General features: G+C 33.4%; 1 pseudogene; it reads left to right on the forward strand.

Annotated features, from left to right (window-relative positions):
- The first annotated feature begins 14,321 nt into the window (after positions 1-14,321).
- LOC125827898 (aspartic proteinase CDR1-like) lies at positions 14,322-15,685 on the forward strand (annotated as a pseudogene).
- The last annotated feature ends 10,616 nt before the right edge of the window (positions 15,686-26,301 follow it).

The raw sequence follows: 26,301 nt of genomic DNA on the forward strand, positions 1-26,301 counted from the left end.
CCCCCACCCTCACGTTACTCTCAAAATATTTTTTCCATAAATATAGTAATTTATAATTGACAAGACAAATCTTTTCCTTCCCTTGATTTTCTCGTAATTAGTTGATTCTTATTTTGATTATTTTATTATTCCCAAGATAAATATTGATTACTATTCAAATATTTTTTATTTATTAATGCCTATTGGGGCCATTAATTTAAAAAAATAATTAAATTTATCACTGTATGTTTTAACATATAATTTTCTCTCTCTTTAATCTATCTTTTTTTGCTTTTCTTGATGTTTTTTTTAAAATTTTTAATTTTGATTTATTTTTTATTTTTTTTAATCTGATTTTTTTAGAAATAAGAATTCTATATTTTGAAAATTTGATTTCGTTTTTTATTTTGTTTAATCTGAAACTTGATTTTTTGAGAATAAAATCGTTTTACTAAAATTTTGAACTCGTTTTTTGTGTGTTTTTTATATCTAAAATACTTTTTTGTGGGTGAAATAAGTATATTTAATTTTGAAATTTGTTATTGTTATATATATGTATATATATATATAATATGAGATCATAAAATCTCTAATAAGGAGCTCCTAAATTTCAGCCTAAATATGGTAAACAAAATCACACTTAAATACGGAATATAAATTGAAGAGAGAGGAAAATATAGAATTTATATTACTTATTGTAGTTTAGACTTTTAATTACATGTTTTGATTTTTGTGTGATGTATATTTCTTTTGCTACAGTTTTTGACAACATTTCATACTAAGATTTATACCAGTTGGATATCATTTTCATACATTTTTATTTTTTGTCTTTGTTCTAAAATTTCAAGTTGGATACAACATTAACTTGTTTTAGCTTGTCTAATTTGGTTGAAATATCTGTTACATTTTGTTTTTGTTTTTTCATTTTCAAGTGGGATATTTGTGGGATACCAAATGGATACCAATTTAATACAACATTAACTTGCTTAGGTTGTCTAATTTGGTTGAAATCTCAACTACATGTTGGTTTTTCAATTTTCCAATGGGATATCAATTCGATACCAAATTTATACAAACTGGATACAACATTAACTAGTTTTAGGTTGGCTATTTCAGTTCAAATCTCAATTACATGTTGTTTTTTCAATTTTACCATTGGGACGTCAGTTGAATACCAAATGTATACCAATTTCATACTAAGATTTGACTTAATTTTTCAGTCGATATCAATCGCATAATTTGACTTAATTTTTCAGTCGATATCAATCGCATACCATCATTACCTAGTTTTTGAGTATACATTTGAAAAACACTGAATACACAAATGATTAACTAGCACACATTATAAATATTTTGAAATTATAATTCATTAATTTAAAAGATAAAATAAATCAAAACATGAGTTTGCCACAATAAAACAACCAAATCAAAATAAAAATAAATTATGTCTTTTTTTTTAGAAGGGCAATTTGAACATCTCTTCCTGTTGTGTCCCTCCCAACGACATGTATTGCATATAATCTAATTAGACCTCTTGAATTTCACATCAGCAAATCATTTACATTGTTCAAGTTGTGGTCTCCCTACAGTTCTTTTTGAACCAGGCGAGAATAATTTATGCTCCGACACTTTTTGAATTGCATATTTTCCTGTTCCATTATAAATTATTGTGTTAGTATTACATCATACAAAAGTGCAAATAACTTTTATACATATGTCATATTGGTATACAAATTTCATACCATTTTTATGCATACAAAATTCATACAAAAGTAAAAATACATATGTTATTTTTAAACAATTTCATATGTTATTACAGAATACAAAAGTAAAAACACATATGTTATTAATCAATATACAAATTTCATACAATTCTTAGTCACACATTTTATACCTATTTCATGCCAAAAGTTATCAATTATTCATACCAGGATCAAGCCACAAGAATACCAAAATAATTCAAACTTATAAATATTAATTGTCAGTTCTTATTAAACAGTATGCCAAATTCATTATATTATTATTTTCAAAATTCATTACAATATAATGCCAAAAAAAATAATCCAATCAAACCAGAAATCGTACCAAAAATTATTATTGATTGTCATATATGTCTGGTATTAGTAGTATACTAATTTCAAAAAAAAAAATCTATTTTTTTTAACCAGAAACATACCAAAAAAACAAAAAATGTATCGGATTAATAATGAACAAACTCAATGTTCATACCAAAATATAACATTATACATTTAAAAAAAACACCACAATTAAAATTATAATACACAACAAAAAATCTGAAATCAGTATACAAATTTTATACAATTATTATGCGCACTTTTCGTACCTATTTCATGCCAAAATTATACCTATGTCATGCCATAAGTCATCACTTTTTCACAGCAGAATCATGTCACTATAATATCAAAATAATACCACTTTTAACTATTAATTTTCATTTATTAGATAAATAGTATAAGAAATTCATTCAAATATAATTTCAATATCGTACCAACATGGTATAACCAGTATACCAAATTCAAATAAATTTTATGTAATTTTTTTAACCAGAAACATACAAAAAATGAATGTTCAAACCAAAATCTATACCAATATCAAACAAATTTTATGTAATTTCAAAAAATGAATATTCATGCCAAAAGGGTAAAAAATTCCCTTAAACTATGCGAAAGGAACAAAAATGCCCTCCGTTTGTAGTTTGGTCCAAAAATGCCATTCGCGTCAATACTTTGGTCCAAAAATGCTCTTATTGTTTTTGGGTAAAATGCTCAGTTTTTCAAATAAATATATTATTTATTTTCTTTTAAACACATTTTTTTCTAATAATTTTTTTTTTGAATTAGCAAATGTTTATCTTACTTCAATTCACAAAAAAATAAAAATGAAAATATTTTTTATCGTTATATAAATATAAATTAATGATGGATATACTATGATCTTATATATGACATATATTATCTGTTGAAAGGGTCCATGAAATTTTTCTATTTTAATTGATAAGATGAGATTAAGAAGAAAAATATTTTTCCTACATTTTTATTTGTTAAAATGATTTTAAAAGAAAAACAAGAACATGGTTTTTTAATAATATTTTAATTAAGAAGAAAATGTGTTTAAAAAGAAAAAAAATAATATACTTATTTGGAAAAGGGCATTTTGACCCATTTAGTAATTATAGGGGCATATTTGGACCAACGTATTGATTGCAAGGACATTTTTAAACCAAAGTATAGATGGTAACGACATTTTTGAGCCAAACTATAAACGGAAGGCATTTTTATTCCTTTCACATAGTTTAAGGGCATTTTTGACCCTTTTCCCTAAACTATAATACACAAACAAAATTTGAATATTTTTTTTCACAGTATCACTGTTCGTATTTTCTTTTTTACGTTTGGTTTGTATTTCAATACAAATAAAAAATTGCAAAGAACACTAACCTGAAGGATCCCATCTACCACCATACTTTATTAATACTAATAAGAAGTCGTCAATTACAAGAAAATAAAGATATTGAATAAAAACGAATATGAATTGGGTGAGAGTGACATCTGACAGAGAAAATATTGAGAAGAGAGAGAAACCTTCGAACAAAAAAAAAAAGAAATTTGTTTGAACTAATTTTAACTGCTTTGAGCTAAATAAGGAAAACAAATATTTTTTTTTTATGAATCTCCTATTTATATGCCTCATATTAATTATCATTAAGTTTTTCAAATTATTTACTACTAATATATCCGTTTTTACCTTATTTATTTTTCACACTAATTAATTTTTACTGTTATTTTAGATCATTTTTTATTTTACTAAAATGTTAAAACCTATAATTTTTTATTGTTATAATTTGAAAGATAAAGAATAATGTCATAACTTATAATTATTAGTCTTATATATGTCAATAAATGAAATAACAACATTTTGACCCTTTTTCCTTTGTTTATTATTAAGGAAAATATATAATCCTCAATTAAGATCTAATTTCATGTAGAATAAATTAATAAATGTAAAAAAATCATTTGCAATATACCGATTGCTAAAATCAAATCTTTTTGTGTACAATTTCATATTCTGACCGTTGACAAGCTGTAAAAGTTGATCATTAACATAAGTATAATTAATAGAATTGTTTAGAAAAATATAATCGAAGAAAAAAAAGGCTTTGACATGATATCAATGTCCTTAAATAAATATTGCTCATTATTTTTAGGGGATATAAGTGATTCACTTCCATATCCAATAAAATCCTATAATATTATAGATTTTTCTTACGCTATTTTAAGAAAGTCTTAATATATATATACAATTTGAGAGATGATTTTTTAAAATAATAATGATATTTCACAAATAAATGTATCTATTAGACTTCAAATTATTGTAAACTAGTTCAACAATCCTTCGACTAATTTGTAATATATCTCATAATATCATGCATACTGTAAAGCAAGTATCTTACATAAATTTGAATTTTTCATTATTGTAAAAATTTTAAAGTTTGACGAAGCTGATGATATCTTAAGATTTAAACTATAAGTCATTAATTATGTCAAATTGAAAGTATCATTATCATACACACCTAATATCTTTTAGTAGCTAAGTAATTCAATATTTTGCTCTTATCACTTTTACGACCATGCGATTAATCCCAATTTTATGAATAATACTTTTCATCTGAAAATAAATTTTATGCAATTTTAATTGGCTTAAAATAATATTATTTGGTAAATTTGATAGTTTGAGAATCGTAGTACTAATTATTAAATGTATAATAATATGTATTATTAGTACAATATAATATTTTTAATCTTCATTTAAGTGCTTAATATGCATTTGCACACAGCATGGTTTAATCAATATATACTTAGGATAAAATTTGCCTTTACTATTATAAAATTTATTGAGATATGCCTATTTCACTAATGTCGAAAACTTTTCAACACGTGACCTTTCTTACAAAGAAAAATACTTAAATTTACCCTTGAATTTTACAAAATGATCCAAATCTGTTCTTGAACTTTTATAATGATGTATATTTTATTTTTAATAGACATAAACAGAGACAAAACAACAATTAATAAGTTGGAGGGAGTAGTTAAAAAGAAAGAATTTTATCTACCTTTTGAATTCCTTGAACACGATAATATAGTAGTGAGAGAATTTCATTCTTTACTAAAAATAATTTCAATAGAGGTAATTAAATATATTAGACTTAATCATATTCGAATAAACATTATTTTAGTCTAAAATGTACTTATTATAACAACGAAAAATGATTAAAAAAAAATTGTTCTTAAACTATGAAAAATTGAATAAAAATGCCTTGATTAATAATTTGTTCTAAAATGGTTTTGAAGGGAAGAGTTTGGTCCAAATTATCCCTATTGTTATTTAATGGGTCAAAAATGTCCCTTTATATATATATATATATATATATATATATATATATATATATATATATATACTTTGTAAACACATTCAATTTGAATTTGAATTTCACACTTCTCCTTCTCCTCCTCCTCCCTCAAAGAGTTTATGGCTAAATCATCCCTAAAGTATGTGAAGAAGAGGGTGAAAGTTAGGAATCAGTTAAGTCGTTAAGGGCAGAAAGTCATTTTGTAATAGTTAGTTATAACCAACTGAGTTAGTTAGAGTTAGTTCACTGATGTGTATAAATATAGATGTCTTGTAGTACTGTAAGTAACACAATTCATTTCTGCAATACAAAGAATTCAGAAGCTCCTAGAGGCTCTCTGTAAAAGCTCACAATTGAGCTATTTTTCACTTTACGTTCATGGTATCAGAGCACAACCTCACAGCGATTACTGTTGAAGTCGATTGGACATAGGATCAAAGAATCAGAAGGTGATTCATCGATTCATCTATTTTTCGTTTTGTTCAACATTGCAGATCAGAGCTCAATTAAAGGTTGAAGGCTATTTGAGCTTGAATTTACTCTGTTTGAAGTATTACTACTTTCGCGACAATAATTTCTCATACATCAGTCATGACGAATGAACACACAATTAATGGACACATTACATCTGGATCTACAAATGGAAGTGCAACATCAGGAAATCCAGCTCCAGGACAAGGTATTGACTTTAGTAATCCTTTATTTCTTAGTCCTACTGATGTGAGTGGGATCAGTATCATCTAGTTTAAGTTGTGAGGAATTGAGAATTATACCTTGTGGAGTAGATCAGTTAAGCTAGCTCTGCTAGGGAGGAACAAAATTGGTCTGATTGATGGCATTTCTAGAAAGGAGGTATACAATGACGACTTAGGGGGACATTGGGAAGAGTGAATGCAATTGTGTTATCCTGGCTTATGAACTCAGTGTCTAAGAGTTTACTGAGTGAAATAGCTTTTGCTACTACTGCGTTTTATGTTTGGAATGACTTAAAGGAAGGTTTGACAGAGTAGATGGATCTCGAACCTATAGTCTCCATAAAGATATAACCTCGTTACAACAAGGAACTGCTTCTGTGTCTGTGTACTACACTAGAATGAAAAATTTGTGGGATGAATTTGAGGCCTTAGTGCCTCCTTTCTGCTGCAATTGTGACAAATCAAGAGGTTTTGTAGTGCATTTAAACAGGCAGAAGTTATACCAATTTTTTTATGGGATTGAATGAATCATACTATCAGGCTAGGAGTTAGATCCTTCTAATGGATCCACTCCCAAACATTAATCACGCCTATGCTATGATAGTAGGGGATGAAAGTCAAAAAGTTGTAGTTACCAGCACTGGTGGTATGGGCATGAGTGCAGTTGGTATGGAGTCGTTGTCTTTGTATTCTAAGGTTGGTAATAGCTCAGGCGTAAGTCAAAGGTTCAAGAGGAACTCCCTTCTAGTGTGTGAATTCTGTAAATGCAAAGGACACATCAAGGAATTCTGCTACAAGGTGATAGGGTATCCTCCTGATTTCAAGTCCAAAAGAAAAGTTCAAGTTGGTTCATCTGCAACTGGGACATCTGACTCTTATACATGATCTTTACTAGCTCAAGCCAATTTCTCATATGGCTTGAATAATAATATTCATATGCCAGATTTGGGACACACTGGTGATCATGTGTCTACCAACAGATATGCCGGGTCTGTTATGTCTATAACAAGGTCTGGTGCTTCTGCAGTTCCTCACTACACTAAGGCTGCAAGCCATGATGAGAAGGAGGTTCAACAACTCCTTCAGGGTTGCACCTTCACAAAGGATCAGTATGATCACATCCTTCAAATGTTTCAGAACAAACCAGAACATACTACCAGTGATGGTAATGTAGCACACACTGCAAGTAATGTTCTCTTTGTCTCTGACAATAGTCAAGTCTGGATTATTGATGCATGAGCTACAGATTATATGGTATCTAATCTGGATATGTTGACTAAGGAGACTGTGTCAAAACTTAAAGTTCCTAGGACAATATCTCTTTCTAATGGTGATGTCACTCAAGTAACTCACATTGGTTCTTGTGCCTTATCAAATAGAAGTATATTTACTGATGTGTTTCACATCCCTGACTTCAAGTATAATCTCATGTCTGTAAGCAAAATCACAAAGGAATTAGGATGCTCAGTCACTTTTTTCCCTCATTTTTGTGTATTCCAGGAGCTCTTCAGTGAAAGGGTGAAGGAGGTTGGTAAGGAAGATGGTGGTCTATATGTGTTGTTGAGCCAACTAAATAACTACAAGAAAGATTCTATGTGTGTTGGTTCCAAGCTGGACTCAGTCCTCCAAGAATCCACTTTGGAGTTATGGCACAAAAGACTTGGACATGTGTCCTCAATAGTCCTCTCTAAAATGTTTGCTATGAATAAACAAAGTTTGTGTAATATCTCTAAGTGTCTAGTATGTCCTTATCCTAAACAAACAAGAATTGTATTTCCTTCCAGTTGTATCAAAAGTACTGCTTGTTTTGATTTAGTCCACCTTGATCTTTGGGGTCCTTACAATACTCCTACAGTTGAGGGAAATAGATATTTTCTTACTATTGTGGATGATTTTTCCAGAATGACCTGGCTGTTCTTATTGCAATTTAAGTCTGATGTGTGTGTCTCACTTAAAGTTTTTCTGCAATATGTGAAAACTCGATTTGGCAAATCTGTGAAGGTGTTAAGAATTGACAATGGCACTGAGTTTGTTAACTCAGTATGTGCTCAACTGTTTAAAGATTTGGGGATCATTCATCAAAGGACTTGTCCATATACTCCTCAGCAAAATGGTGTGGCTAAAAGGAAGCATAGACATTTGCTTGAGGTAACAAGAGCACTTAGATTTCAGGCAAAAAATCCTTTGAAGTATTGGGGACACTGTGTGCTGGCTGCTGCTTATGTTATTAACAGACTACCTAGTAGTGTGCTTCAATTTCAGATGCCTTATGAGAAGCTGACCACTTGTACTGACTCACTTGAGGACTATAGGTTGTTTGTGCTTTGCAAAAGTCCTAAATGAGCATGACAAATTGCTCCCACAATCAAGATCAACAATACATCTGGGATACTCAGCTATACAAAAAGGGTACTTATTGTTGGATTTATATAGTAACTCTTTTTTTACTAGTAGAGATGTGCTCTTTTGAGAAGACATCTTTCCTTTTGCTCAAATGGACAACTCAATCCCTCCGCCTATATTTGTAGATTCTTTGCTAGATAACCATGAGTTATCTATTCAAATAGATCACTTATCTCTTGTTCTCCAAAGGGCTGACAATATGGTGAATGTACATGAGCCAAGTCACACTAAGTCTGAATTATTTCCGTATGTCGGAGAAGAGGGTGTATCTTCCCAAGAGACTGATCCCGATCATCCTCATACTGCTGTCCTAAGCTCAGACAATCTGGAGTCTGAGGTCCTAACAGGGACAAGAAGATCCATTAGAGTCAAGCATTCCCCACCATGGTTGAAAGACTTTGTCTCATTGAGTGCTATAAGGGTGTGAAGTTTCCATTGTCTGATTACATGAGTTATTCTCACCTATCTCCTCACTATCAATGCTATATTGCAGCAACCTCCTTCATTAGAGAACCAACTACTTATTCAGAGGCTATCAAAGATCAGAGATGGATTGATTCTATGAAGGTTGAAATTCAGGCTTTGGAAAGCAATCAGACTTGGCAGATTACTGATCTACCTCTTGGTAAAAGGCCTATTGGCTGCAAATGGATTTACAAAGTTAAATATAAGTCCACAGAGGAAATAGATAGGTTCAAGGCAAGGTTGGTTGCCAAAGGATATAGTTAGCATAAAGGTATTGCTTACTCAGAGACTTTCTCACCTGTTGTCAAGATGGTTACAGTGCGATCTATTGTTGCTCTAGCTACTTCTAGACAGTGGCATATTCACCAAATGGATGTCTTTAATGCATTCTTATAGGGTGATTTGACGGATGAAATTTACATGCACCTGCCTCAAGGTTTTGTCAGTCAAAGGGAGAAGGTGTGTAGACTAACAAAATCTCTCTATGGACTGAAGCAAGCCCCAAGGCAATGGAATCACAAGTTAACTGAGGCACTTATCAAGCTGAATTTCAAGCAGAGTCAACATGATTACTCCTTGTTCATAAATAAGTCAGATGCAGGGATCATTATAGTACTTGTGTATGTGGATGATATGTTAGTAACTGGGAGTAGCTTGAAGTTAATAGAAGAAACTAAGAAGTCACTACAACAAGCTTTTAAAATGAAGGATTTGGGACAGTTAAAATACTTTCTAGGCATTGAGTTTACAAGGTCTTCTGAAGGTATACTAATGCATCAAAGAAAGTACACTCTTGAACTTATATCTGAAGTGGGCATGACAGCAGCTAAGCCTACTGGAATTCCTATTGACATCAATGTCAAACTAACATCCAAGGAGTATGATGAGCAGAAAAATAGACAGCAAGAAGACTCAGATGATCCACTGGTAGATCAAACCATGTATCAGAAGTTAATTGGCAAACCGTTGTATTTGAATATGACTAGGCCAGATATAACCTTCAACACTCAAAGACTAAGTCAATTTCTACAACATCCAAAGAAGTTACATCTGGATGCAGCCTAAGAGTGGTAAGATATCTTAAAAGGCAACCTGGACAAGGCTTAGTGTTTGCCAGTAATTCTAATAACTTAGTGACTGCTTACTGTGATGCCGATTGGGCCTTATGTGCAATTACTAGAAAGTCTGTCACAGGGTATATGGTTAAAATTGGTAAGTCACTAGTGTTGTGGAAAGTCAAGAAACAAACCATTGTGTCCAGTAGTTCAGCTGAAGCTGAATACAAAAGTCTAGCCACCACAGTATCAGCGTTAGTATGGCTACTTGGAATGCTGAAGGAAGTGGGGGTTGAGATTCAATTGCCAGTTCAAATATACAGTGACAGTAAGGCTGCAATTCAGATTGCAGCAAATCCAGTATTTCACGAAAGAACTAAGCATATTGAAATTGATTGTCATTTCATACGGGAGAAACTACAAAAGGGGCTAAGCAAAATAGACTACATCTCAACTAAAGAACAACTAGCAGATATCCTAACCAAAGGTCTATCCAGACTGCAACATGATCACCTCTTGTCCAAGCTTGGAGTCTTAAACATTTTTTCACCTCCTAGCTTGAAGGGGAGTGAAGAAGAGGGTGAAAGTTAGGAACTAGTTAAGTCGTTAAGGGCAGAAAAGTCATTTTGTAATAGTTAGTTATAACCAACTGAGTTAGTTAGAGTTAGTTCACTGATGTGTATAAATATAGATGTCTTGTAGTACTGTAAGTAACACAATTCATTTCTGCAATACAAAGAATTCAGAAGCTCCTAGAAGCTCTCTGTAAAAGCTCACAATTGAGCTATTTTTCACTTTACGTTCAGTATGACTTAAATCTAAAGTGCATCCTTTTTTTTTATCTGGATCGTGTTGTATTAGCAAAAAAAAATGGAGCAGAGTGGGGCTAGGCGTGACCTCAATACAACACAAAAGCCACAGGAGAATCAATCACCCAAGAATCACCAGAAGGCTTACAAAGGAATACAGTGCCTTCTGAGTAAGCAAAAAAGAGCAAACACGCTAACTTACAAAGAAATTGGCTTTGTCATACTTGCACCTAAAGCTAGGCAATTTCCATTTATCCAAAAGAAAAAAGCCTTTAGCCTGTCTAGGAAGTTGAGCGAAGGCCTGAGTGAGTAGACTTTGGGCAGAGAAAGAAGCCATCTTGGCAAGATAGTCTGCAAGTTGATTCCCCTCTCTAAAACAATGACTCACTTGGAATCCAACTATGTTCTTGATGATGTTAATAGTATCAATAACTTGTTTCAGCTTCAAATTTGTGCACGAGTTGTTGTTTAGCATCTTGGCTATGATTATTGAATCAATTTCAAGAATAAAATCAGTGTACCCATGATGATAGCACCATTTTACACCAAACTCAGCTGCCAAAGACTCAGCCATGTTACTATTATTACAGTTGACAGAAATGGAAAAAGCCATGATCAAGTCTCCCAGACTATCTCTTACAATTCCACCAATGCCAGCCTTTCAAGTTTCATGCAAATAGCTACCATCTGTATTGATTTTTATATAGCCAACTGGTAGAAAACTCCATATGACTCTGATATGGTCTGAGTTTCTCCACCGTGTAACAAAAAGTTGGCCAGTGATTGATGCATGTCTTGCAAATTTCCAGCTGTTTCTGCCAAAACAGATTTGATATTCCAAAAAACTTGATAACTCGTGCAAAAAATATCTATATTTACATGCACACCATTGTTTCCATAATTCCCAACATATAATAGTAGGGGTGATCTTCAACAAAGTTTTATGGATAGCATTCTTTGGTTTTATGCTCCACACCAGGTATGAAAAATGTTGGCTAGAGTCTTGTGATTTGAATACCAAGAGGATTTCCCATGGTGTTCCACATACGCATTGTTGCTTCCCCTTCTCCAAAAACATGGACCAAAGTGTCGTTATGTGCATTCCTGCAACAATTAGTTTGTGAGTTGATATTTAATCTAGTGATGACATCATTAAATGGGTGCCACCTTTTAAAAATTATCCATGTTAAAAGGTACTCTGTGGTGCCAAAGATTGCTGAGAAAATTATTTTTTGGTACATGGTCTCTAACAATTTGCCAAGCAGATTCATTAGTAAAAATACCATTTTCACAGGGATTCCATATGGGTAGTCCAATTCAGTGTCATTGCCAATTGCAATATTAGAAATCAAATTCACAAGATTATTGGGTATATATAACATCAACTAATTTGGTGATGTTCCAACATTTGTTTTCAATAGAGAAATTGACAGGGATCTTGGGAGACTTACCTTGGCCTTGGCATAGCATGGCCAAGGCCCCTATACCTGTCCAGTTATCCCACCAAAAGCTACAGTTTCCTGCTTGAACTAATTTCCAAATGATGTGAGGTTCAGCTTGTACTTTGATTTTCATCAAGCTCTTCCAGGTGTGAGAATCAGTAGATCTCTTGCAATATTTCTTTCTTACAAAATTAGCCCAAAGAGTTCTAAACCTCCACCATCCTTGTGTTATATATAAGTGAACAAAAAACATCCTTGCACTATCCAAAGTAGTAGTAATTTTTTACATCTTCTTCTTGAGTTGGTCTTACACTACTAATTCTAATGAGGAACAAACCCTTTCATATACTCTATGATGATAGGAATTACTTGATACTGTATATTCAAATTAAGACCTCAAAATATGACAAACTAATTCAACCATCCTTCCACTAGTTTGTAATTTGTTTCATAATTACATCGTGCATATCTTGCATGGATTTGAGACTTTTCATTATATTAGTGTCAACATTTAAAATTTTAACAAAGTTGATGGCATCCTAGTATTTGAACCACAATTCATTATGTCATACTAAAAGTGTCACACACAATATCACTTAGTAGTTAAGTAATTGTTTTTTTATCACTTTTACCATGCGATTAATTCAAATTTAATAAATATTTACAAGATCAACCTATTAAATCTTGTTTGAAATAAGTGACACCACTTAATATTACTTTTTTCTTTTTAAAAAAAAATAATTATTCAATTTATCCTTCTTGGGCGAAATGGGAGATACCTCAATCGGAGGAGAAAATGGGGAAATTACTTACATGTCATCGATGTTTATATTGATCAAATAATTTAATTTTACCTGCTAAAAATTAAAATTAAAATATATATTACTTAACTATATGCAATAAATTTTTTATTTGAAATACACGAGTAAGTTTTCCATGCTAGATATTATAATTAAGTCTGTGGGGACTTTGTACAAATTATATCAATCCAATTTCCAGTGATAGATCTATAAGGATCACATTTTGATCTTATGGCCTATTTTGAAAGTTTAAGTTGGGAAAAGACTTTCTCCAAATTATACAACATCTCAATTGTTTTTCCAAATTAGATGGAAAAAGTTTTTTCCCTGGTATATGGGTAGGTTTAGGCGTTGAGCCGAGCCGAGCCCAACCAAGTCGAGCTCAATCAAGCCTTTTAAAATATGGAGTTGAGTTGATCGAATCGAGGTTTGTGAAAGTATAATTGAATTTAAGCTGAGCTCGAATTGTCTTTTTAATTTATAATAAATTGGTTGATTGAGGAAAATATAAGCTTAAATCATTTAGGTACGTACTTGCATTCAAGTGTGATCGAATATATCCATTGTTAGTCTAAATTAGAGTAGAACTTCTGTGAAAAAAAACAACAACAACAACTTCAAAAAATTGTACGATATACATTTCTTTAATTTTTGAATTCTAGATTTAAAAGATTTATTACATTTTGTACCTCTCCCAATTACACAAATATTTTGCAACAATATTTATATTTTATACACGGGTATAATTCAGAGTACTACTTTTTCGTATTTGTGTCCTAACGTTTAATGCAATCATCTATCGTGAGTTTCTCAAGTCGATAAAATTATTTGATATCAAGCTTAAGTGAAACGATATAATACATGCATAATTATAGCGATGTAAATACGCATTTCTCAAACAAAATTAGCTAAATAATTTAATGTCCAGAAAATAAATGCATTAGTATTGTTCACAGTGTGAATGGAAAATAATGGGGTGGGGGGGTGGGGGGGGGAGAGTAGATATTAAATGAATCTTTTTGGAAGTGGTTTCTTTATTATATTCCAAAAAAACGTTTCATTTCTAATTACTCTGAACTTGGTATTTTATACATTTCTTCCAAGTTAATATGCATTCACCCAAAATCACAAATTTCCCTTGACTTTCCACATTCTTACATGCATTCCCACTCTCTTAATTTTACGTATAAAATGATACTAATAGCAGCCTAATTTTCTTCATCAACTTTCATAAACTCCATAGTCATGAAGATGAATACTAAAGCTATCATTCTTTTTTCTACATTTGTCTTTTTAACATTGTTTCATGTATCTTTGGTTTCTTGTCGCAAAACAATAAGTGGTCATGTTGGAAATGGCTTCACTCTTGACCTTATCCACCGTGATTCTCCTTATTCACCCTTCTATAACCCATCAAACACTCAATCAAATCGCCTTAGAAATGCCTTTCATCGATCATTTTCACGTGCTTCTTTTTTCAAGAAGAGTTCCCTTGCTACCCCCAACATAATCCAATCGGAAACTCTCAATTGGAACCCCACCCCCCCCCCCCCGGTTGAAATTGTAGCCATAGCTGATACAGGTAGTGACTTAACATGGACACAATGCAAACCTTGTGTAAATTGTTTCCAACAATCATCACCTCTTTTTTATTCGAAGAAAAGCACTACTTATAAAACCGTGGGGTGTGACGTTGAAAAGTATGTACATCATTAGGGAGTTCATCTTGTGTGGGAGGAAATATTTGTGAATATCAAATGAGTTATGGTGATCGATCACACACTATAGGTGACCTTGTTTTTGATAAATTCACTTTCCCTTCTACTTCTGGCAAAAATGTCGTGATTCCTAATGTTGCCTTTGGTTGCGGTCATGACAATGGTGGAACGTTAAATAATTATACTTCTGGTATTATTGGTTTAGGCCGGGGTGGTGAAGTTTCAATTATCAACCAATTGGATAAAGAGATCGATAAATAGGAAATTTTCTTATTGCTTGATCCCAATTCCATTAGATTCATCAATTATTTCCAATGTCACAAGTCACATAAACTTTGGGAGTAGTGCCATCGTGTCTGGTCCTAATGTCATTTCAACTCCCTTGATAAAAAAGGAACCATCCACGTTCTACTATTTGAACTTGGAAGGTGTCAGTGTTGGAAATAAGACGTTGGAATTCAAATCTTCTAAGACTTCTCCTTTTGATGATGCTAGTGGTGATCATGGTCAAGCTGGTAACATTATAATCGATTCTGGCACAACGTTAACACTTTTGCCTAACGATTTTTACTCGAATTTGGAATCAACATTGGTGGATTCAATTCATGCTATTAGGAAGGATGATCCATCAGGGACTTTTCATCTATGTTACGAGTCTGAGAATGGTATTATCAATGCTCCAACGATTGTTACACATTTAACAAATGCGGATTTAGAGTTATCGCCAATGAGCATGTTTGCAGAAATTGAGAAAGGTTTGGTTTGTCTTACAATAGTACCAACAAATGAAATTGCTATATTTGGAAACTTGCACAGGAAAATTTCTTAATTGGATTTGATCTTGTGGCCAACAAAATTTCCTTTCAGCCAATAGATTGTACAAAATACTAGGCTTGTTTGGTTTATTAATGTTATTATCAGTAATTTAAATGTTGTTGATCAATCCTTGATGTCTTATATTTACTTCAATCAAATACTTAGTAATTGAGATCTTTTTATTTTGTGTGTTCTTAGGCTAGTATACAACCAGAGGCAATGTGCCTAAGAGGGTGTTTGAATTGGCCTTTTAAAGTAACTTATAAGTTATAAGCTAAATGCTTACACCTTGTTTGGATGGTTATTACCCATTGTATTTGTATTGTATGGTTAATTTAAATATAATGTTTATTTTGATTGTAACTTAAATTTTACTAGATCGTATGGTTTAAATCCATTGTTTGATAATGACGAAAAGACCCATTTTGTGTAATAATCGCTTTGGTGTGATTGCGTCATTACTTTAATAATTTCTTCTCATTTTATCTTTATTTATTATTTTATAATTATATTTCATCTTTTACCCTACATTTTTGTAGTAGCTCTACTTCGTACCCTACTTTTCTTGTAGGTTTATCATTCAAATTATGGATATGTGACATTATGTAACGACGAAGAATGATACTGTCTATACAAACATTATATTCTTTAAAATAATACAGTACGATATAATACAACATAATACAATACGATACATTATGAAACAATACGTTACAATCATCCAAACAAAGTGGAAAAGTCATATTGATCATATCTAATTTTTAGTTTTTAGCTTAATTTTTTTACCTAAAAATAAGTGCTTAAAAGCACTTTTTATCTTTTCCAAACATCATGAGAAGATTAAAAAAGATATTAAAAGTCAAAACAATTCAAATATGACAATCCAAACACCCTCTAATTAGTTTTACCTTGCTAATTTTAATGAGAGACGAACCCTTCCAACATATTCTGTCATGTGACTTTAAAAAATTAAGTCTTTTTAGGTTAACTTACAGAAAACCCATTGGTTATGAGTTAATTACTTGGATATATTTTAGTTTGTAATATTACGAATCTTACTATATCTTGGTGCATCCAGATACATGTATCTTAGGATACATGGAGTCAAAGTTATGTGTAATTTATTTTAGATACACAGTATCTAAGTCGGTTCACATGTATTTGGGTACATAGATAAATCTCATTCACCACTCTCCTATGTGAATCACACCAAATACATACATATACATGTATCTAGTGTATATCTAGTGTGATTTACATGTAATATTTGGGATACATGACTATCTTCCTCCCCATCTCGCTCGTCTCTCTTTCTATTTTAGTATATCTAGTAGTAAAAATACATGTATCTAGGTGTATCTTTCTCAATATATTGTAGAGAACTCTTAATTAGTTGTAATATATGTAATTATTTGAATGTATAACTAGAATTATTATATATGGCACGAATGAATGTTTAATAAGGTAATTTTCCTTTTTATACCCCTTCAGATCTGACCAAAAAAATTAAAACTTAATCCATATTCTATTCAATCATAAAATGGATTTGGGTTGGATTTGAATAAAATAAGAATTTGATTTTTTTAAAGTTGAGTTGGGTCTGTAATTGAATAGTGATAATATATATGCATCATATTCTTTAACGAGTAGCATATTTATTTAATCCGCAGAGAAACATATTGTTATAAAGTCATTAATGGATTCGACTGCATGCATTTTTTCACATAGGAGAAACTAAGTTAATGGATTTTATTGTACTCATTATTACTAGTAGAAAATATGAAAGGTAAATATAAGGAGTATATATGGCATGATCTAATATATCCATGTACTTTTTGGGAAGTGAAAGTCAACTTTACAAAATGCCCCACTTCATACTCTAGTACGTATTTGATAATTAATGGTAACAAAATCTCACTTTCTCCCCTATTACATTTTTTAATTAATTAACTACCATATTAATTAGACTTTTTTTTTTTGGTAAGCAAAGATAATTATATTAATATAACTTAATAAGCATCAGTACATGGCAGTGCGGATTTACCGCTAGATAGTATGCGGGGGAGGGGGGTTTACTATAAGTAGTACAGTTGTTATCCATAACTGTAGACTTAGTAATACGGTAGCTTCCCAGGATTGGGGGCTTAGATATTTTAACAGTAAGAGTTTCTTCTTTGTCTGCTTTAAACTTCCTTGCCACAAACAAAGGTGGAACTACCTAGTTCACAAAAGAATTGGTTGCTGGTAGATTAGACCCCTTCTTAGCCAGCGCATCTGCCACTTGGTTCACCTCCCAGAACTTATGCTGAATTAGGGGGTTCCCTAGCTGGTGTAGTGGCACTCTGCAATCACGTAGAAAATTTGTGTGAGTTAGGTGATCGTTATGTAAGTAGTTAATAATATCTTGGCAATCCACTTCTATTTGGATCGGGAGCAGATTATTTTCCTGAACCATTATCAATCCTTGCAGAAGTGCGTGTAGGTCTGCTTGGATTGCTGTTTGTCCTGTGAAACTGCCCATAAATCCTATTTTCCAGTTCCCTTCGTTATCCCTGATGACTCCACCTGTACCACTTTTCCCAGTTATTTGGTTAAAGGAACTGTCCGTATTTAATTTGTATCCTATCTCTGGTGGTTTCCATTTTACAAAGGTTGGTTTGTATTTGTGTCTCTGTCTATTCCTTCCGGTTAGAGCATTGTATTCTATAGCATGGATTAAGGTTTGGTCTCTGCTAATTGAGGAGTTTCCTTTGTTATGGTAGTTATCATTCCTTACCAACCATATGCTCCATAGAAAAAATGGAAAACTATAATGCCAATGGATATTATTTTTAAGCTTAATTTTGAAATTCCTAACGTGTTCCAACCAGTTGTTATCTTGCCTATTAGTAAGGTTTCTAATTTCTTATTCTACCCCCAAGGTACGCCATGGTTGCCTTACTTTGGAGCATTCTAAGAAGATGTGGGAGATGGTATCGGGGTTGTTGCAGAAGCTACAATTTTTGTTTGCATCAATTCCTATGGAGCTTAGGTTGTTGCGTGTAGGAAGTTTGTTGTGATGACACATCCAAAGAAAATATTTCATTTTGTTTGGACATTTGAGTTTGCATATCCATTTAAAGTTAGTGTTGTTTGTTGTGGTGAGACTGTTTTTTCCTCTGAGTAGATGATAGACAGAGCTCGTGGTTAAGGTTCCTTTGGGATTGAGGTACCAACTAATGCTATCTTGGGTTCGTTTCATTTGGGGGATGTAAATGCCATAAAGAAGGTCTGTAATGTCTTTTGGGAGACCGAAAGATATTTTCCTTGTTTTCCATTGCCCTTTACTAGATAGGATGTCTGCAACCTTTAGGTCGAGCTCTCCTTTGTTGAGGGGTCCACTTATACATTCCCTCAGTGTAGTATTATTTGGAAGCCAACGGTCTGTCCATACTAATACTTTTTTGCCGTCACCCAGTACCCATTTTAATCCCTGCTTATAGTGTTCCCATCCTTGGATGAGGTTTTTCTAGATTCAGCTATGTGATCGTTTGGATGTTGTGTTTGTTTCAAGACAACTATTCTCTGTGTATTTCTTAATTAGTGTGGATGCCTAGAGTGCATCTTGATTGTTGTATGCTCTCCACGCTAGTTTGGCGAGCATTGCTTTATTTTTTATTCCATTTTTTTTGTAGTCCCAGTCCCCCTTCTATCTTAGGTAAGCTTACAATTTCCCATCTGATCATATGCATTTTACGCTTAGTAGAAGTAGTTCCCCAGATAAAGTTTCGTTGGATTCGGTCGATCTTTTTTGTGATGTTTACTGGGATGGTGGTAGATTGCATTATGTGGGTGGGTATACTATTTACACATCCATGTGTTAGAGTTGCCCTTCCCACCATGTTGAGGAAGCGTGTTTTTCATCACGATAATTTTGCTTGTAAGTTATGAATAATAAATTGATAATCCTTAGTTGTTGGTGTATTATGTAGAATCGGGAACCCCAGGTAATTCCCAAAGCTAGAGCTTATTTTTATTCCCATGATTGATTGTATTTGGCTTTTCATTATGGGCGTATAGTTGTTCGAGCATATTATTTTTTATTTTGATTAGTTAATTGTTTGGCCCGAAGAGATACAAAACTCCTTCACTATTTGCATTATGTAAGAGCAGCTTTTAACGTCAACCCTAGACATCAAGACGATATCGTTAGCAAAGAAGAGATGAGAGAGCGGAGGTCCCTTTTTTGAGATTTTTATTGGGCTCCACTATTTTTGGTGGACTGCCTTATCAATTTCTCTTGATAACATTTCCATACATAGAATAAATATGTATGGCGAGAAGGGGTCGCCTTGTCGGTTTCCTCTTGAAGGGTTGAAAAAGTTTGTTCTATCCCCATTAACCATGATTGCAAGTCTACCAGTTGAGATGCAAGTCATTATAAGTTTTATGATGGTGGTAGGGAAGTTGAAGTAGATGAGGGTTTTTCGGATGAAGGATCATTCTAATTTGTCAAACGGTTTTTCTAAGTCTATTTTGATAATTATGCTAGCTGATTTTCCTTTCATTTTTTGGAAGTGGGTGATTACTTCTTGAACGATTATAGAGTTGTCGGTTGCCTATCTATTTTTTTAGAAAACTCGATTGACATGGCCCTATCAATTTGTCCATAAGAGGCCTAAGTCTTTGGGCTATGAACTTAGTGATTATTTTGTACGTTGTGTTATATAGGGTGATTGGATGGAAGTCTTTTAGACAGTGGGCACCTTTAATTTTGGCGATTAAGCATAGATATGTCATTTATGTCATTGGGGATGCTTGATTCCTTAAAAGATTTGGTACAGAGGTCTACTACTGATTGTCCTACTATATTCCAGTATTTTTGGAAGAAGTAGGGATGAAGTCCGTCTAGTCCAGGCGCTTTAAAAGGCTGAAAAGAGTGGACTGCCATGTAAATTTCATTTATATTGGGGCTGACTCCCAACATTGAGAGGTCGTTATTATCATGAAGTGGTTTAGGAGGTGTTTTACCTATTTTTGACGCATATTGCTCTGTGCGGAATAAGTCAGAAAAGAAGTTGAGTGTTTATGATTTGATGGAGTCCTGGTCATATAACTACGATCCATCATGGTGTTAGAGGGCAATTATTTTATTGCTTCCATGCCGATTGAGTGTGGACGTGTGGAAATTTTTGTGTTTGAGTCGCCCTTATTTAACCAATTTATTCTTGATTTTAATTTCCAGAAGTCCTCTTCTAGTTGGAGGATTTGATTATATTCTTTAATAAGATCAGTTTCTAAATTTGATAGGAACACACTAGATTGGTAATTTGGAGATATTTGGATTCCTTTGATACAACGAAAGAGTTTTTTTTTTTGTAGAAAATATTACCAAAAGTTTGTTTGCTCCTAGTCGTGGTGTTATGTCTTAAAGACGCTATGGCATCAGTTATATTTGAGTAATTATGCCAGCTAGATTCTATGATTTTTGGTAGGTCTGGGTGCGAGCACCACATAGACTCGAATCAGAATATTTTAAAATTATTTCGGTTCCTTTTGTTATTTTGGAAGAGATATATGAGAAGTGGACAGTGGTCTGAGTGGGTACGAGGTAAGTGTTGTACTTGCGCATCTGGGAAGCTGAGGGGGAGGGGAGTGAGCTAGAGTCCTTGATTGTACCTCGGAGGTTGACGCTAAGTTGTTGGGAACTGTTGTGTTCAAGTTCTCCTCTGTGGTTGCGTGAGCATTCTCCTGAGCACTTGGAGGAGCAGTCTATTGACTGAATGCTGCCTCTGGAACTTGTGGAGGGAAAAACAAAGGGGGGAAAAGAAAGTTTTCGTGGTTTATCATCATCAGTCCCAGTGGGTTGAGCAGGGGATTCTTCCAAGTGGGGTAGTGGTAGAAGGGGAGTTGTGGCAGTGTAAAGCTCATAGGTGGTTGCATGACCGTCGACAGCCATAACTGGTTGTTGTAGGTCTCTGTAGCCAGCCTCATCCCCTCCGGGATTACCTGCGCAAGGAAAGTCAGGTTTTGGACTACTATTACAACCTCTTGGTTGTTCACTAGATTTGTGAAAGAAAGGAATTGGTCCTATAGTGCCATTTCCAACCAGGAGTGAGGGGTGGTGTTCGAATTCGGAGCATGGGTGGCATAAAAGGTTGTCTCCCATATAGTCACCGAAAAGGTTGGTAGAGGAACAAAGGGAAGTTGAAAGGGAGGGTTGGAGTTCATTGTTGGTGGAAAGTTTGAGTTCATATAGGGTCTCGGTAGATGTGGAAAGTGAGACTGTCTTACTGAGTTCCTCCTTTGTTGGGCTAAAAAGGGAAGTCTTGGCATTATTAGAGATTTTTGGAAGTTCGATGATAGAATTGATAGGGATATTTACTTTATTAATAAAAGGACTTCTTTCCTTTAATAAGTTAGTACTAGGAATATTTGTGGGTGATTTTAGATTATTTTCCTGTAATGCCCTATTCGAAAAGGAGGGGGTCCCTATTTCCTGTAGAGGTTCTAGGAGTGGAGTTGGCAACGTGGATTGTGGTAATCCTAAATAATTTTGTGCTAATTTTTGTCTATTATATTTACAGTTGTCTATTGACGTGGTGAATGGGGAGGCCACGTGGGTGTAATCATTTGATGTGGTTGTTAGTAGCTTTGGGTTATCTTTTGATAAGATTTTTAAGAGATAGCTACTGTGTAAGTTAATAGGGCTTGTAGGGGTTTGTGTGTGCGTATTGGTGGAAATTGTAGGTGACGTAGGGGTCTCTTTATGGGTTACTGTGGCCTTATAGGATGATAGGGTTACCTCCTTACTGTTGTTTATTGTTTTTGTATTTTTTTGCAGATGAATTTTGACGGCATCACGCGTGGCATTTGCTGCAGTGCCTCTGTGGCTTGCGAGGTCTATCAACTGTTGAGATTTGTTTGTATAGGTGGATGTAGATGTGGAAGCATGTTCTGTTGCGTTATATCTAGGTTGGTGGACGTTTTTTTTCTATATTTAAAGATTTTTTAGTCTAGGAACTTACCTGTGTTAGCATCAAATAAATTGACGGTAATACCTTTTTCGTTTGTGGGTATGTCTGTCGTTGGGCGTTTCCCACCTTTCATCCTTGTTTTGAAGTTTACCAGTTGCCACATCTCTTCATTTGTCTCCTTGTTCTTTTTTGATTGTAGTGTAGTTGTGCTCTTGTGTGTCTCATCTTATGTGGTGATCTCCTTGATGTGGATATGATTATTTATGCAGTTGATAGTTGTGTGTCCCAATATACCACAGTTTGAGCAGAATATATTTGATCCCTCATATAAGAGGGGTTGTCGGTGTTGTCCTATTGTTATGTGTTTCCTCACTGGTATGCCGATCTGGACTTTTACGCAGACGTATGCGTTCTTACCCCTAAGGGCAGAGGAGGTATAGACGTCCGTTTTAACTAATCTCCCCAATTTATTTCCTACTCGTGCTAGAATTCCATGGTCATAGAATTCTGTAGGTAATTTTGGTAGTCTGACCCAAATTGCCGAGACATCTTCCTTTGCTTCTGAGGTGACAAAGTTTGGGCGCCATCTTTTGACGGATAGGGAGTATCCGTTAACAAACCAAGGCCCTTGCTGTCGTACTTTTTGCATGTTTTCTTCTTTAATGAATTTGACTGTAAAATAGTCATGACCAAGGTCGATCAGAATGATCTCTTCTGTAGCCCTTCAAATGGATGATAGTTTCATTCAGAGGTATTGATGATTGATTCGTTTTCCAAAGATCTTAATGATAAATGAATAATCCCATGGTTTATAGATTCGTTCCTTTTCTTCAGCCGAAAGTCTGATGTGTTCATCTTTCTTTGTGAGGGAGTTGTTGACACCCAATTTTGGACCTCCACAATATATATTAATCATCGAGTTTCTTAAATTCCAAACGATTCGAAATAATTGACTTTATAAAATTCAAAATATTTTTTCAAGTTATTTTTTAATTAATTTTATCATTTTTATAATTTTTAAATAATATATATGCTTTACATAATTATGTATGTAATTAGTATATTTTATCAATATTTGAAAATCTTCTCAAAAAAGATTTCACATTTTAAGTCGAATGTTCTTTAATTTAGTTTAATTTCAATTATGATTACAATTATTTTCTATTTTAAATTAATTACATTATAATTGAGTTTATTATTTTATTTCATTGAAATTAAGAAGCTCGTTAGTTGATTATATTAGTTCGTCCTATTTTAATTTAAGCCAAATTCACAAGTTAAACTCAATTTGGTTAATGAGTTGGCAAATTTTGTAATTCATTTGGCCAAGTCTTAATTTCAAATCTAGCTTCTTATTTACCCTCACCTTTAAACCCACTTAAACGACTAAATTTGGGCCCTTTTCTAACTTTTCCAGCAGCCCAACAAGACCAATTCTTTAATAACAACAACAATACCCATGCCCAGCCCAATACCTCAACAACCCAGGCCCAATACAACAATACAATACAATCAACAACCCAACAACATACATTTCAATACCCACCAACAATACCAAATATAAAAAACAATTACCAAAATGGACCTGACACCACTGTGTCTTCTTCTTCATCGCGCAGCAACCCGAAAATCACGATGCAATCTGGTCCAGCAACGCGAAACCTGAATCCAAGCCCACCGCATCTCCTCTCTCCTTTACCCTCCTCTCCGTACGAGAATCGACAGGTGTCTCAATCTGTTGCCTCGCTTGTCCTTCGCTCAAGAATCGAATGAATGCGATCTTCAATCCGTTGGAGAGTTGCCCAAAATGGAACTGGCAGCCTTATCTATGGAGGAGGATTTGAATTTTGAATTTAAAAATCTCTCCAAATCCATCCCGATTTCCCCCTCTTTTTGCCCTTCATATATATCTCTTGTTGATTTTAGTGATGGTGGAGGGAGGAAGGCACAAAAAAAATAAATACATAAAGAATATCCACGAAATACAGTGAAAAAATGGAAATCTAAGCTGAAGCAGTGATTATATAGATCGAGTCTTAATAGGTTTAAGTGGAGTTTTCTCTCTTCTTCCATCCAGAGTCCATCTAAGCTCTTGTGCGGTGGTGGAAGCTTTATTGTCAAACTTGTCGTCTCCGTTCGCTGCCCGGATAAAGGTAACATCTCATCCTTTATAACATTCTTCCTGTTTCTTCTTGTATTTTGACATGACTTCTTGTATTTTGATCTGATGTTTTCTCCATAGCCGTCTCTTCGTCTTCTTTTATTTTCGACGTGCTTTAGCACTGTGCTGTTGCATCAGTCTTATTTGTAGTTAAAAATAGGTAGTTTTAATATGCTATACATCTCATTCTCGAACGATTTGATCTTAATGTTGTTTCAAGTCTGATTGTTCTGGATTTAATTATAGGTGGTTTCTCTGTTTCTTGGTTGGATCTGTTTTTTTGTCATTTCTTTCATTTCCGGTGTGTTTAAATATCATCGAATCTCTATTCTCTCGTTTACATCGTCTTCAAGTTGGAAGTTTCTTTTGTCTTTGCTACTGTTCTTTGTTGTTTTCTTCTCAAAATAAAAGCAAAATCTAAAGCTAGTTAATGTGGAGTCTGTATGTTTGTTTATCTGCTGTTTGATGTCTCTACAATTGATTATGTTGCCCTTCACCCTTATTTTGTATTCGGGTTAAATGCCAAAAATCTGACTTGGTTATTCAAGAGGTGTGATCATAACTTTGACGGAGTGTGATAATTCGTCTTGAGACTTTGTTTTGGTGTTTTATCTTGTTTTAGGACTACTATTCAGTATTGTTATATCCCAAGGACATTATTTTTCTCTTTGCCTACTTGTACTCATAATTGCTCCATATTTTGCTGTTATGAATTCCTTTGTTAAATTTAACCAAGTTTAGTTCTAATTAATCCCCTTAAGAATTTTGGAAACATGTAGTTTAGGTTGACCAATTTCTATCACTTACTGCTTATAACCTCTCTGGTCATCATCTTTCATTAATGTGTTGTTCCATGCTAGGGGTACTATAATTTATGTTGGTCAGTGTTTTATGTTTGGGTGAATGTGCATATTGTGATTCCTTAAAATGGGGTTATATGTTAATTTACATTTTTTCTTCAGTCAAAATTTACATTGTTGCAGTAGGTTGGTTTGTTCTTTTGTATTTATATTAGTTGTATTGTGTATTAATTCCTTTCTTCCATTTTACTTGCATGTGAAACTCCTTTTGAGTCCATGGGGACTCCACTTCCTCCTTACATCTCGGGGTGGTGCTTCTCTTTATCGAGTCCAAATAGCCAGCGAACAGGTCAAAGGCAATATAAGGGCTGGAAATCAAATTTTTCAGAACTTGAAAACCTAAAAACAGGTCGATATACCTGCATATACACTGGCATACAGCCGGAAATAAAATATATAGGTCGAATTTTTTTTCGAGAATACAAGTTTGATGATGAAATACAGGGCAAAAGCCGATATACATGAATGATGCAGAAATACGACCTAAAATACAACCCGTATACAATGGTATACACAGAATGTATACGCACATTTTCCAAAGGGAAATATTCCCAAAATGAATATGTCTTCCCTTTTCCTCTCTTATTTATGTTATTGTATTTGACTAACACTTTGATTATTTTATGGTTTAATTTAATTAAATTCCCAAGAATGGTCATTTCATTTTATTTTTAAAAAAAATTAAGGTATATGTATTTGATTACTTAATTCTTA

This window comes from Solanum verrucosum, unplaced genomic scaffold (genome assembly GCF_900185275.1).
Source record: "Solanum verrucosum unplaced genomic scaffold, falcon-dt-bn FXZP01000290.1, whole genome shotgun sequence".
NCBI lineage: Eukaryota > Viridiplantae > Streptophyta > Magnoliopsida > Solanales > Solanaceae > Solanum > Solanum verrucosum.